Consider the following 15,525-nt stretch of genomic DNA (forward strand, 5'->3'; position numbering starts at 1 on the left):
TTGGGAGAAAAATGCAAAGGTACAAGACAGCTTTTCCTTGCCAATATCTCTCTTTTGCAAAGAGCTGCGCATTGGAAAATTCAGGGCTATGTCGTGTAGATGATGGCATAACAGGAGGCTTTAAAATTTTAATTCTAGTGTCCTTCGTTTGGGAGAAAAATGCAAAGGTACAAGACAGCTTTTCCTTGCCAATATCTCTCATTTGCAAGGAGCTGCGCATTGGAAAATTCAGGGCTATGTCGTGTAGATGATGGCCTAACAGGAGGCTTTAACATTTTCTTTCTAGTGTCCTTCGTTTGGGAGAAAAATGCAATGGTACAAGACAGCTTTTCCTTGCCAATATCTCTCTTTTGCAAAGAGCTGCGCATTGGAAAATTCAGGGCTATGTCGTGTAGATGATGGCCTAACAGGAGGCTTTAAAATTTCAATTCTAGTGTCCTTCGTTTGGGAGAAAATTGCAAAGGTACAAGACAGCTTTTCCTTGCCAATATCTCTCTTTTGCAAAGAGCTACGCATTGGAAAATTCAGGGCTATGTCGTGTAGATGATGGCCTAACAGGAGGCTTTAAAATTTTCTTTCTAGTGTCCTTCGTTTGGGAGAAAAATGCAATGGTACATGACAGCTTTTCCTTGCCAATATCTCTCTTTTGCAAAGAGCTGCGCATTGGAAAATTCAGGGCTATGTCGTGTAGATGATGGCTTAACAGGAGGCTTTAAAATTTTCTTTCTAGTGTCCTTCGTTTGGGAGAAAAATGCAATGGTACAAGACAGCTTTTCCTTGCCAATATCTCTCTTTTGCAAAGAGCTGCGCATTGGAAAAATCAGGGCTATGTCGTGTAGATGATGGCCTAACAAGAGGCTTTAAAATTTTCTTTCTAGTGTCCTTCGTTTGGGAGAAAAATGCAAAGGTACAAGACAGCTTTTCCTTGCCAATATCTCTCTTTTGCAAAGAGCTGCGCATTGGAAAATTCAGGGCTATGTCGTGTAGATGATGGCCTAACAGGAGGCTTTAAAATTTTAATTCTAGTGTCCTTCGTTTGGGAGAAAAATGCAAAGGTACAAGACAGCTTTTCCTTGCCAATATCTCTCTTTTGCAAAGAGCTGCGCATTGGAAAATTCAGGGCTATGTCGTGTAGATGATGGCCTAACAGGAGGCTTTAAAATTTTCTTTCTAGTGTCCTTCGTTTGGGAGAAAAATGCAAAGGTACAAGACAGCTTTTCCTTGCCAATATCTCTCTTTTGCAAAGAGCTACGCATTGGAAAATTCAGGGCTATGTCGTGTAGATGATGGCCTAACAGGAGGCTTTAAAATTTTCTTTCTAGTGTCCTTCGTTTGGGAGAAAAATGCAATGGTACAAGACAGCTTTTCCTTGCCAATATCTCTCTTTTGCAAAGAGCTGCGCATTGGAAAATTCAGGGCTATGTCGTGTAGATGATGGCCTAACAGGAGGCTTTAAAATTTTCTTTCTAGTGTCCTTCGTTTGGGAGAAAAATGCAAAGGTACAAGACAGCTTTTCCTTGCCAATATCTCTCTTTTGCAAAGAGCTGCGCATTGGAAAATGCAGGGCTATGTCGTGTAGATGATGGCCTAACAGGAGGCTTTAAAATTTTCTTTCTAGTGTCCTTCGTTTGGGAGAAAAATGCAAAGGTACAAGACAGCTTTTCCTTGCCAATATCTCTCTTTTGCAAAGAGCTGCGCATTGGAAAATGCAGGGCTATGTCGTGTAGATGATGGCCTAACAGGAGGCTTTAAAATTTTCTTTCTAGTGTCCTTCGTTTGGGAGAAAAATGCAATGGTACAAGACAGCTTTTCCTTGCCAATATCTCTCTTTTGCAAAGAGCTGCGCATTGGAAAAATCAGGGCTATGTCGTGTAGATGATGGCCTAACAGGAGGCTTTAAAATTTTCTTTCTAGTGTCCTTCGTTTGGGAGAAAAATGCAAAGGTACAAGACAGCTTTTCCTTGCCAATATCTCTCTTTTGCAAAGAGCTGCGCATTGGAAAATTCAGGGCTATGTCGTGTAGATGATGGCATAACAGGAGGCTTTAAAATTTTAATTCTAGTGTCCTTCGTTTGGGAGAAAAATGCAAAGGTACAAGACAGCTTTTCCTTGCCAATATCTCTCTTTTGCAAAGAGCTGCGCATTGGAAAATTCAGAGCTATGTCGTGTAGATGATGGCCTAACAGGAGGCTTTAAAATTTTAATTCTAGTGTCCTTCGTTTGGGAGAAAAATGCAAAGGTACAAGACAGCTTTTCCTTGCCAATATCTCTCTTTTGCAAAGAGCTGCGCATTGGAAAATTCAGGGCTATGTCGTGTAGATGATGGCCTAACAGGAGGCTTTAAAATTTTCTTTCTAGTGTCCTTCGTTTGGGAGAAAAATGCAATGGTACAAGACAGCTTTTCCTTGCCAATATCTCTCTTTTGCAAAGAGCTACGCATTGGAAAATTCAGGGCTATGTCGTGTAGATGATGGCCTAACAGGAGGCTTTAAAATTTTAATTCTAGTGTCCTTCGTTTGGGAGACAAATGCAAAGGTACAAGACAGCTTTTCCTTGCCAATATCTCTCTTTTGCAAAGAGCTGCGCATTGGAAAATTCAGGGCTATGTCGTGTAGATGATGGCCTAACAGGAGGCTTTAAAATTTTCTTTCTAGTGTCCTTCGTTTGGGAGAAAAATGCAATGGTACAAGACAGCTTTTCCTTGCCAATATCTCTCTTTTGCAAAGAGCTGCGCATTGGAAAATTCAGGGCTATGTCGTGTAGATGATGGCCTAACAGGAGGCTTTAAAATTTCAATTCTAGTGTCCTTCGTTTGGGAGAAAAATGCAAAGGTACAAGACAGCTTTTCCTTGCCAATATCTCTCTTTTGCAAAGAGCTACGCATTGGAAAATTCAGGGCTATGTCGTGTAGATGATGGCCTAACAGGAGGCTTTAAAATTTTCTTTCTAGTGTCCTTCGTTTGGGAGAAAAATGCAAAGGTACAAGACAGCTTTTCCTTGCCAATATCTCTATTTTGCAAAGAGCTGCGCATTGGAAAATTCAGGGCTATGTCGTGTAGATGATGGCCTAACAGGAGGCTTTAAAATTTTCTTTCTAGTGTCCTTCGTTTGGGAGAAAAATGCAAAGGTACAAGACAGCTTTTCCTTGCCAATATCTCTCTTTTGCAAAGAGCTGCGCATTGGAAAATTCAGGGCTATGTCGTGTAGATGATGGCCTAACAGGAGGCTTTAAAATTTTCTTTCTAGTGTCCTTCGTTTGGGAGAAAAATGCAAAGGTACAAGACAGCTTTTCCTTGCCAATATCTCTCTTTTGCAAAGAGCTGCGCATTGGAAAATTCAGGGCTATGTCGTGTAGATGATGGCCTAACAGGAGGCTTTAAAATTTTCTTTCTAGTGTCCTTCGTTTGGGAGAAAAATGCAAAGGTACAAGACAGCTTTTCCTTGCCAATATCTCTCTTTTGCAAAGAGCTGCGCATTGGAAAATTCAGGGCTATGTCGTGTAGATGATGGCCTAACAGGAGGCTTTAAAATTTTCTTTCTAGTGTCCTTCGTTTGGGAGAAAAATGCAATGGTACAAGACAGCTTTTCCTTGCCAATATCTCTCTTTTGCAAAGAGCTGCGCATTGGAAAAATCAGGGCTATGTCGTGTAGATGATGGCCTAACAGGAGGCTTTAAAATTTTATTTCTAGTGTCCTTCGTTTGGGAGAAAAATGCAAAGGTACAAGACAGCTTTTCCTTGCCAATATCTCTCTTTTGCAAAGAGCTGCGCATTGGAAAATTCAGGGCTATGTCGTGTAGATGATGGCCTAACAGGAGGCTTTAAAATTTTATTTCTAGTGTCCTTCGTTTGGGAGAAAAATGCAAAGGTACAAGACAGCTTTTCCTTGCCAATATCTCTCTTTTGCAAAGAGCTGCGCATTGGAAAAATCAGGGCTATGTCGTGTAGATGATGGCCTAACAGGAGGCTTTAAAATTTTCTTTCTAGTGTCCTTCGTTTGGGAGAAAAATGCAATGGTACAAGACAGCTTTTCCTTGCCAATATCTCTCTTTTGCAAAGAGCTGCGCATTGGAAAATTCAGGGCTATGTCGTGTAGATGATGGCCTAACAGGAGGCTTTAAAATTTTCTTTCTAGTGTCCTTCGTTTGGGAGAAAAATGCAATGGTACAAGACAGCTTTTCCTTGCCAATATCTCTCTTTTGCAAAGAGCTGCGCATTGGAAAATTCAGGGCTATGTCGTGTAGATGATGGCCTAACAGGAGGCTTTAAAATTTTCTTTCTAGTGTCCTTCGTTTGGGAGAAAAATGCAAAGGTACAAGACAGCTTTTCCTTGCCAATATCTCTCTTTTGCAAAGAGCTGCGCATTGGAAAATTCAGGGCTATGTCGTGTAGATGATGGCCTAACAGGAGGCTTTAACATTTTCTTTCTAGTGTCCTTCGTTTGGGAGAAAAATGCAATGGTACAAGACAGCTTTTCCTTGCCAATATCTCTCTTTTGCAAAGAGCTGCGCATTGGAAAATTCAGGGCTATGTCGTGTAGATGATGGCCTAACAGGAGGCTTTAAAATTTCAATTCTAGTGTCCTTCGTTTGGGAGAAAATTGCAAAGGTACAAGACAGCTTTTCCTTGCCAATATCTCTCTTTTGCAAAGAGCTACGCATTGGAAAATTCAGGGCTATGTCGTGTAGATGATGGCCTAACAGGAGGCTTTAAAATTTTCTTTCTAGTGTCCTTCGTTTGGGAGAAAAATGCAATGGTACATGACAGCTTTTCCTTGCCAATATCTCTCTTTTGCAAAGAGCTGCGCATTGGAAAATTCAGGGCTATGTCGTGTAGATGATGGCTTAATAGGAGGCTTTAAAATTTTCTTTCTAGTGTCCTTCGTTTGGGAGAAAAATGCAATGGTACAAGACAGCTTTTCCTTGCCAATATCTCTCTTTTGCAAAGAGCTGCGCATTGGAAAAATCAGGGCTATGTCGTGTAGATGATGGCCTAACAGGAGGCTTTAAAATTTTCTTTCTAGTGTCCTTCGTTTGGGAGAAAAATGCAAAGGTACAAGACAGCTTTTCCTTGCCAATATCTCTCTTTTGCAAAGAGCTACGCATTGGAAAATTCAGGGCTATGTCGTGTAGATGATGGCCTAACAGGAGGCTTTAAAATTTTCTTTCTAGTGTCCTTCGTTTGGGAGAAAAATGCAATGGTACAAGACAGCTTTTCCTTGCCAATATCTCTCTTTTGCAAAGAGCTGCGCATTGGAAAATTCAGGGCTATGTCGTGTAGATGATGGCCTAACAGGAGGCTTTAAAATTTTCTTTCTAGTGTCCTTCGTTTGGGAGAAAAATGCAATGGTACAAGACAGCTTTTCCTTGCCAATATCTCTCTTTTGCAAAGAGCTGCGCATTGGAAAATTCAGGGCTATGTCGTGTAGATGATGGCCTAACAGGAGGCTTTAAAATTTCAATTCTAGTGTCCTTCGTTTGGGAGAAAAATGCAAAGGTACAAGACAGCTTTTCCTTGCCAATATCTCTCTTTTGCAAAGAGCTACGCATTGGAAAATTCAGGGCTATGTCGTGTAGATGATGGCCTAACAGGAGGCTTTAAAATTTTAATTCTAGTGTCCTTCGTTTGGGAGAAAAATGCAAAGGTACAAGACAGCTTTTCCTTGCCAATATCTCTCTTTTGCAAAGAGCTGCGCATTGGAAAATTCAGAGCTATGTCGTGTAGATGATGGCCTAACAGGAGGCTTTAAAATTTTAATTCTAGTGTCCTTCGTTTGGGAGAAAAATGCAAAGGTACAAGACAGCTTTTCCTTGCCAATATCTCTCTTTTGCAAAGAGCTGCGCATTGGAAAATTCAGGGCTATGTCGTGTAGATGATGGCCTAACAGGAGGCTTTAAAATTTTCTTTCTAGTGTCCTTCGTTTGGGAGAAAAATGCAATGGTACAAGACAGCTTTTCCTTGCCAATATCTCTCTTTTGCAAAGAGCTGCGCATTGGAAAATTCAGGGCTATGTCGTGTAGATGATGGCCTAACAGGAGGCTTTAAAATTTCAATTCTAGTGTCCTTCGTTTGGGAGAAAATTGCAAAGGTACAAGACAGCTTTTCCTTGCCAATATCTCTCTTTTGCAAAGAGCTACGCATTGGAAAATTCAGGGCTATGTCGTGTAGATGATGGCCTAACAGGAGGCTTTAACATTTTCTTTCTAGTGTCCTTCGTTTGGGAGAAAAATGCAATGGTACAAGACAGCTTTTCCTTGCCAATATCTCTCTTTTGCAAAGAGCTGCGCATTGGAAAATTCAGGGCTATGTCGTGTAGATGATGGCTTAACAGGAGGCTTTAAAATTTTCTTTCTAGTGTCCTTCGTTTGGGAGAAAAATGCAATGGTACAAGACAGCTTTTCCTTGCCAATATCTCTCTTTTGCAAAGAGCTGCGCATTGGAAAAATCAGGGCTATGTCGTGTAGATGATGGCCTAACAGGAGGCTTTAAAATTTTCTTTCTAGTGTCCTTCGTTTGGGAGAAAAATGCAAAGGTACAAGACAGCTTTTCCTTGCCAATATCTCTCTTTTGCAAAGAGCTGCGCATTGGAAAATTCAGGGCTATGTCGTGTAGATGATGGCCTAACAGGAGGCTTTAAAATTTTAATTCTAGTGTCCTTCGTTTGGGAGAAAAATGCAAAGGTACAAGACAGCTTTTCCTTGCCAATATCTCTCTTTTGCAAAGAGCTACGCATTGGAAAATTCAGGGCTATGTCGTGTAGATGATGGCCTAACAGGAGGCTTTAAAATTTTAATTCTAGTGTCCTTCGTTTGGGAGAAAAATGCAAAGGTACAAGACAGCTTTTCCTTGCCAATATCTCTCTTTTGCAAAGAGCTGCGCATTGGAAAATTCAGGGCTATGTCGTGTAGATGATGGCCTAACAGGAGGCTTTAAAATTTTCTTTCTAGTGTCCTTCGTTTGGGAGAAAAATGCAAAGGTACAAGACAGCTTTTCCTTGCCAATATCTCTCTTTTGCAAAGAGCTACGCATTGGAAAATTCAGGGCTATGTCGTGTAGATGATGGCCTAACAGGAGGCTTTAAAATTTTCTTTCTAGTGTCCTTCGTTTGGGAGAAAAATGCAATGGTACAAGACAGCTTTTCCTTGCCAATATCTCTCTTTTGCAAAGAGCTGCGCATTGGAAAATTCAGGGCTATGTCGTGTAGATGATGGCCTAACAGGAGGCTTTAAAATTTTCTTTCTAGTGTCCTTCGTTTGGGAGAAAAATGCAATGGTACAAGACAGCTTTTCCTTGCCAATATCTCTCTTTTGCAAAGAGCTGCGCATTGGAAAATTCAGGGCTATGTCGTGTAGATGATGGCCTAACAGGAGGCTTTAAAATTTCAATTCTAGTGTCCTTCGTTTGGGAGAAAATTGCAAAGGTACAAGACAGCTTTTCCTTGCCAATATCTCTCTTTTGCAAAGAGCTACGCATTGGAAAATTCAGGGCTATGTCGTGTAGATGATGGCCTAACAGGAGGCTTTAACATTTTCTTTCTAGTGTCCTTCGTTTGGGAGAAAAATGCAATGGTACAAGACAGCTTTTCCTTGCCAATATCTCTCTTTTGCAAAGAGCTGCGCATTGGAAAATTCAGGGCTATGTCGTGTAGATGATGGCTTAACAGGAGGCTTTAAAATTTTCTTTCTAGTGTCCTTCGTTTGGGAGAAAAATGCAATGGTACAAGACAGCTTTTCCTTGCCAATATCTCTCTTTTGCAAAGAGCTGCGCATTGGAAAAATCAGGGCTATGTCGTGTAGATGATGGCCTAACAGGAGGCTTTAAAATTTTCTTTCTAGTGTCCTTCGTTTGGGAGAAAAATGCAAAGGTACAAGACAGCTTTTCCTTGCCAATATCTCTCTTTTGCAAAGAGCTGCGCATTGGAAAATTCAGGGCTATGTCGTGTAGATGATGGCCTAACAGGAGGCTTTAAAATTTTAATTCTAGTGTCCTTCGTTTGGGAGAAAAATGCAAAGGTACAAGACAGCTTTTCCTTGCCAATATCTCTCTTTTGCAAAGAGCTACGCATTGGAAAATTCAGGGCTATGTCGTGTAGATGATGGCCTAACAGGAGGCTTTAAAATTTTAATTCTAGTGTCCTTCGTTTGGGAGAAAAATGCAAAGGTACAAGACAGCTTTTCCTTGCCAATATCTCTCTTTTGCAAAGAGCTGCGCATTGGAAAATTCAGGGCTATGTCGTGTAGATGATGGCCTAACAGGAGGCTTTAAAATTTTCTTTCTAGTGTCCTTCGTTTGGGAGAAAAATGCAATGGTACAAGACAGCTTTTCCTTGCCAATATCTCTCTTTTGCAAAGAGCTGCGCATTGGAAAATTCAGGGCTATGTCGTGTAGATGATGGCCTAACAGGAGGCTTTAAAATTTCAATTCTAGTGTCCTTCGTTTGGGAGAAAAATGCAAAGGTACAAGACAGCTTTTCCTTGCCAATATCTCTCTTTTGCAAAGAGCTACGCATTGGAAAATTCAGGGCTATGTCGTGTAGATGATGGCCTAACAGGAGGCTTTAAAATTTTCTTTCTAGTGTCCTTCGTTTGGGAGAAAAATGCAATGGTACAAGACAGCTTTTCCTTGCCAATATCTCTCTTTTGCAAAGAGCTGCGCATTGGAAAAATCAGGGCTATGTCGTGTAGATGATGGCCTAACAGGAGGCTTTAAAATTTTCTTTCTAGTGTCCTTCGTTTGGGAGAAAAATGCAAAGGTACAAGACAGCTTTTCCTTGCCAATATCTCTCTTTTGCAAAGAGCTGCGCATTGGAAAATTCAGGGCTATGTCGTGTAGATGATGGCCTAACAGGAGGCTTTAAAATTTTCTTTCTAGTGTCCTTCGTTTGGGAGAAAAATGCAATGGTACAAGACAGCTTTTCCTTGCCAATATCTCTCTTTTGCAAAGAGCTGCGCATTGGAAAAATCAGGGCTATGTCGTGTAGATGATGGCCTAACAGGAGGCTTTAAAATTTTATTTCTAGTGTCCTTCGTTTGGGAGAAAAATGCAAAGGTACAAGACAGCTTTTCCTTGCCAATATCTCTCTTTTGCAAAGAGCTGCGCATTGGAAAAATCAGGGCTATGTCGTGTAGCTGATGGCCTAACAGGAGGCTTTAAAATTTTATTTCTAGTGTCCTTCGTTTGGGAGAAAAATGCAAAGGTACAAGACAGCTTTTCCTTGCCAATATCTCTCTTTTGCAAAGAGCTGCGCATTGGAAAAATCAGGGCTATGTCGTGTAGATGATGGCCTAACAGGAGGCTTTAAAATTTTCTTTCTAGTGTCCTTCGTTTGGGAGAAAAATGCAATGGTACAAGACAGCTTTTCCTTGCCAATATCTCTCTTTTGCAAAGAGCTGCGCATTGGAAAATTCAGGGCTATGTCGTGTAGATGATGGCCTAACAGGAGGCTTTAAAATTTTATTTCTAGTGTCCTTCGTTTGGGAGAAAAATGCAATGGTACAAGACAGCTTTTCCTTGCCAATATCTCTCTTTTGCAAAGAGCTGCGCATTGGAAAATTCAGGGCTATGTCGTGTAGATGATGGCCTAACAGGAGGCTTTAAAATTTTCTTTCTAGTGTCCTTCGTTTGGGAGAAAAATGCAATGGTACAAGACAGCTTTTCCTTGCCAATATCTCTCTTTTGCAAAGAGCTGCGCATTGGAAAATTCAGGGCTATGTCGTGTAGATGATGGCCTAACAGGAGGCTTTAAAATTTCAATTCTAGTGTCCTTCGTTTGGGAGAAAATTGCAAAGGTACAAGACAGCTTTTCCTTGCCAATATCTCTCTTTTGCAAAGAGCTACGCATTGGAAAATTCAGGGCTATGTCGTGTAGATGATGGCCTAACAGGAGGCTTTAACATTTTCTTTCTAGTGTCCTTCGTTTGGGAGAAAAATGCAATGGTACAAGACAGCTTTTCCTTGCCAATATCTCTCTTTTGCAAAGAGCTGCGCATTGGAAAATTCAGGGCTATGTCGTGTAGATGATGGCTTAACAGGAGGCTTTAAAATTTTCTTTCTAGTGTCCTTCGTTTGGGAGAAAAATGCAATGGTACAAGACAGCTTTTCCTTGCCAATATCTCTCTTTTGCAAAGAGCTGCGCATTGGAAAAATCAGGGCTATGTCGTGTAGATGATGGCCTAACAGGAGGCTTTAAAATTTTCTTTCTAGTGTCCTTCGTTTGGGAGAAAAATGCAAAGGTACAAGACAGCTTTTCCTTGCCAATATCTCTCTTTTGCAAAGAGCTGCGCATTGGAAAATTCAGGGCTATGTCGTGTAGATGATGGCCTAACAGGAGGCTTTAAAATTTTAATTCTAGTGTCCTTCGTTTGGGAGAAAAATGCAAAGGTACAAGACAGCTTTTCCTTGCCAATATCTCTCTTTTGCAAAGAGCTACGCATTGGAAAATTCAGGGCTATGTCGTGTAGATGATGGCCTAACAGGAGGCTTTAAAATTTTAATTCTAGTGTCCTTCGTTTGGGAGAAAAATGCAAAGGTACAAGACAGCTTTTCCTTGCCAATATCTCTCTTTTGCAAAGAGCTGCGCATTGGAAAATTCAGGGCTATGTCGTGTAGATGATGGCCTAACAGGAGGCTTTAAAATTTTCTTTCTAGTGTCCTTCGTTTGGGAGAAAAATGCAAAGGTACAAGACAGCTTTTCCTTGCCAATATCTCTCTTTTGCAAAGAGCTACGCATTGGAAAATTCAGGGCTATGTCGTGTAGATGATGGCCTAACAGGAGGCTTTAAAATTTTCTTTCTAGTGTCCTTCGTTTGGGAGAAAAATGCAATGGTACAAGACAGCTTTTCCTTGCCAATATCTCTCTTTTGCAAAGAGCTGCGCATTGGAAAATTCAGGGCTATGTCGTGTAGATGATGGCCTAACAGGAGGCTTTAAAATTTTCTTTCTAGTGTCCTTCGTTTGGGAGAAAAATGCAATGGTACAAGACAGCTTTTCCTTGCCAATATCTCTCTTTTGCAAAGAGCTGCGCATTGGAAAATTCAGGGCTATGTCGTGTAGATGATGGCCTAACAGGAGGCTTTAAAATTTCAATTCTAGTGTCCTTCGTTTGGGAGAAAATTGCAAAGGTACAAGACAGCTTTTCCTTGCCAATATCTCTCTTTTGCAAAGAGCTACGCATTGGAAAATTCAGGGCTATGTCGTGTAGATGATGGCCTAACAGGAGGCTTTAACATTTTCTTTCTAGTGTCCTTCGTTTGGGAGAAAAATGCAATGGTACAAGACAGCTTTTCCTTGCCAATATCTCTCTTTTGCAAAGAGCTGCGCATTGGAAAATTCAGGGCTATGTCGTGTAGATGATGGCTTAACAGGAGGCTTTAAAATTTTCTTTCTAGTGTCCTTCGTTTGGGAGAAAAATGCAATGGTACAAGACAGCTTTTCCTTGCCAATATCTCTCTTTTGCAAAGAGCTGCGCATTGGAAAAATCAGGGCTATGTCGTGTAGATGATGGCCTAACAGGAGGCTTTAAAATTTTCTTTCTAGTGTCCTTCGTTTGGGAGAAAAATGCAAAGGTACAAGACAGCTTTTCCTTGCCAATATCTCTCTTTTGCAAAGAGCTGCGCATTGGAAAATTCAGGGCTATGTCGTGTAGATGATGGCCTAACAGGAGGCTTTAAAATTTTAATTCTAGTGTCCTTCGTTTGGGAGAAAAATGCAAAGGTACAAGACAGCTTTTCCTTGCCAATATCTCTCTTTTGCAAAGAGCTACGCATTGGAAAATTCAGGGCTATGTCGTGTAGATGATGGCCTAACAGGAGGCTTTAAAATTTTAATTCTAGTGTCCTTCGTTTGGGAGAAAAATGCAAAGGTACAAGACAGCTTTTCCTTGCCAATATCTCTCTTTTGCAAAGAGCTGCGCATTGGAAAATTCAGGGCTATGTCGTGTAGATGATGGCCTAACAGGAGGCTTTAAAATTTTCTTTCTAGTGTCCTTCGTTTGGGAGAAAAATGCAAAGGTACAAGACAGCTTTTCCTTGCCAATATCTCTCTTTTGCAAAGAGCTACGCATTGGAAAATTCAGGGCTATGTCGTGTAGATGATGGCCTAACAGGAGGCTTTAAAATTTTCTTTCTAGTGTCCTTCGTTTGGGAGAAAAATGCAATGGTACAAGACAGCTTTTCCTTGCCAATATCTCTCTTTTGCAAAGAGCTGCGCATTGGAAAATTCAGGGCTATGTCGTGTAGATGATGGCCTAACAGGAGGCTTTAAAATTTCAATTCTAGTGTCCTTCGTTTGGGAGAAAAATGCAAAGGTACAAGACAGCTTTTCCTTGCCAATATCTCTCTTTTGCAAAGAGCTACGCATTGGAAAATTCAGGGCTATGTCGTGTAGATGATGGCCTAACAGGAGGCTTTAAAATTTTCTTTCTAGTGTCCTTCGTTTGGGAGAAAAATGCAATGGTACAAGACAGCTTTTCCTTGCCAATATCTCTCTTTTGCAAAGAGCTGCGCATTGGAAAAATCAGGGCTATGTCGTGTAGATGATGGCCTAACAGGAGGCTTTAAAATTTTCTTTCTAGTGTCCTTCGTTTGGGAGAAAAATGCAAAGGTACAAGACAGCTTTTCCTTGCCAATATCTCTCTTTTGCAAAGAGCTGCGCATTGGAAAATTCAGGGCTATGTCGTGTAGATGATGGCCTAACAGGAGGCTTTAAAATTTTCTTTCTAGTGTCCTTCGTTTGGGAGAAAAATGCAATGGTACAAGACAGCTTTTCCTTGCCAATATCTCTCTTTTGCAAAGAGCTGCGCATTGGAAAAATCAGGGCTATGTCGTGTAGATGATGGCCTAACAGGAGGCTTTAAAATTTTATTTCTAGTGTCCTTCGTTTGGGAGAAAAATGCAAAGGTACAAGACAGCTTTTCCTTGCCAATATCTCTCTTTTGCAAAGAGCTGCGCATTGGAAAAATCAGGGCTATGTCGTGTAGCTGATGGCCTAACAGGAGGCTTTAAAATTTTATTTCTAGTGTCCTTCGTTTGGGAGAAAAATGCAAAGGTACAAGACAGCTTTTCCTTGCCAATATCTCTCTTTTGCAAAGAGCTGCGCATTGGAAAAATCAGGGCTATGTCGTGTAGATGATGGCCTAACAGGAGGCTTTAAAATTTTCTTTCTAGTGTCCTTCGTTTGGGAGAAAAATGCAATGGTACAAGACAGCTTTTCCTTGCCAATATCTCTCTTTTGCAAAGAGCTGCGCATTGGAAAATTCAGGGCTATGTCGTGTAGATGATGGCCTAACAGGAGGCTTTAAAATTTTATTTCTAGTGTCCTTCGTTTGGGAGAAAAATGCAATGGTACAAGACAGCTTTTCCTTGCCAATATCTCTCTTTTGCAAAGAGCTGCGCATTGGAAAATTCAGGGCTATGTCGTGTAGATGATGGCCTAACAGGAGGCTTTAAAATTTTCTTTCTAGTGTCCTTCGTTTGGGAGAAAAATGCAAAGGTACAAGACAGCTTTTCCTTGCCAATATCTCTCTTTTGCAAAGAGCTGCGCATTGGAAAATTCAGGGCTATGTCGTGTAGATGATGGCCTAACAGGAGGCTTTAAAATTTTATTTCTAGTGTCCTTCGTTTGGGAGAAAAATGCAAAGGTACAAGACAGCTTTTCCTTGCCAATATCTCTCTTTTGCAAAGAGCTGCGCATTGGAAAATTCAGGGCTATGTCGTGTAGATGATGGCCTAACAGGAGGCTTTAAAATTTTATTTCTAGTGTCCTTCGTTTGGGAGAAAAATGCAAAGGTACAAGACAGCTTTTCCTTGCCAATATCTCTCTTTTGCAAAGAGCTGCGCATTGGAAAATTCAGGGCTATGTCGTGTAGATGATGGCATAACAGGAGGCTTTAAAATTTTAATTCTAGTGTCCTTCGTTTGGGAGAAAAATGCAAAGGTACAAGACAGCTTTTCCTTGCCAATATCTCTCTTTTGCAAAGAGCTACGCATTGGAAAATTCAGGGCTATGTCGTGTAGATGATGGCCTAACAGGAGGCTTTAAAATTTTCTTTCTAGTGTCCTTCGTTTGGGAGAAAAATGCAATGGTACAAGACAGCTTTTCCTTGCCAATATCTCTCTTTTGCAAAGAGCTGCGCATTGGAAAATTCAGGGCTATGTCGTGTAGATGATGGCCTAACAGGAGGCTTTAAAATTTTCTTTCTAGTGTCCTTCGTTTGGGAGAAAAATGCAATGGTACAAGACAGCTTTTCCTTGCCAATATCTCTCTTTTGCAAAGAGCTGCGCATTGGAAAATTCAGGGCTATGTCGTGTAGATGATGGCCTAACAGGAGGCTTTAAAATTTTCTTTCTAGTGTCCTTCGTTTGGGAGAAAAATGCAAAGGTACAAGACAGCTTTTCCTTGCCAATATCTCTCTTTTGCAAAGAGCTGCGCATTGGAAAATTCAGGGCTATGTCGTGTAGATGATGGCCTAACAGGAGGCTTTAAAATTTTATTTCAAGTGTCCTTCGTTTGGGAGAAAAATGCAAAGGTACAAGACAGCTTTTCCTTGCCAATATCTCTCTTTTGCAAAGAGCTGCGCATTGGAAAATTCAGGGCTATGTCGTGTAGATGATGGCCTAACAGGAGGCTTTAAAATTTTATTTCTAGTGTCCTTCGTTTGGGAGAAAAATGCAAAGGTACAAGACAGCTTTTCCTTGCCAATATCTCTCTTTTGCAAAGAGCTGCGCATTGGAAAATTCAGGGCTATGTCGTGTAGATGATGGCATAACAGGAGGCTTTAAAATTTTAATTCTAGTGTCCTTCGTTTGGGAGAAAAATGCAAAGGTACAAGACAGCTTTTCCTTGCCAATATCTCTCTTTTGCAAAGAGCTACGCATTGGAAAATTCAGGGCTATGTCGTGTAGATGATGGCCTAACAGGAGGCTTTAAAATTTTCTTTCTAGTGTCCTTCGTTTGGGAGAAAAATGCAATGGTACAAGACAGCTTTTCCTTGCCAATATCTCTCTTTTGCAAAGAGCTGCGCATTGGAAAATTCAGGGCTATGTCGTGTAGATGATGGCCTAACAGGAGGCTTTAAAATTTTCTTTCTAGTGTCCTTCGTTTGGGAGAAAAATGCAATGGTACAAGACAGCTTTTCCTTGCCAATATCTCTCTTTTGCAAAGAGCTGCGCATTGGAAAATTCAGGGCTATGTCGTGTAGATGATGGCCTAACAGGAGGCTTTAAAATTTTAATTCTAGTGTCCTTCGTTTGGGAGAAAAATGCAAAGGTACAAGACAGCTTTTCCTTGCCAATATCTCTCTTTTGCAAAGAGCTGCGCATTGGAAAAATCAGGGCTATGTCGTGTAGATGATGGCCTAACAGGAGGCTTTAAAATTTTAATTCTAGTGTCCTTCGTTTGGGAGAAAAATGCAAAGGTACAAGACAGCTTTTCCTTGCCAATATCTCTCTTTTGCAAAGAGCTACGCATTGGAAAATTCAGGGCTATGTCGTGTAGATGATGGCCTAACAGGAGGCTTTAAAATTTTAAT

Source organism: Pseudophryne corroboree, unplaced genomic scaffold, assembly GCF_028390025.1.
Source record: "Pseudophryne corroboree isolate aPseCor3 unplaced genomic scaffold, aPseCor3.hap2 scaffold_356, whole genome shotgun sequence".
Classification (NCBI taxonomy): domain Eukaryota; kingdom Metazoa; phylum Chordata; class Amphibia; order Anura; family Myobatrachidae; genus Pseudophryne; species Pseudophryne corroboree.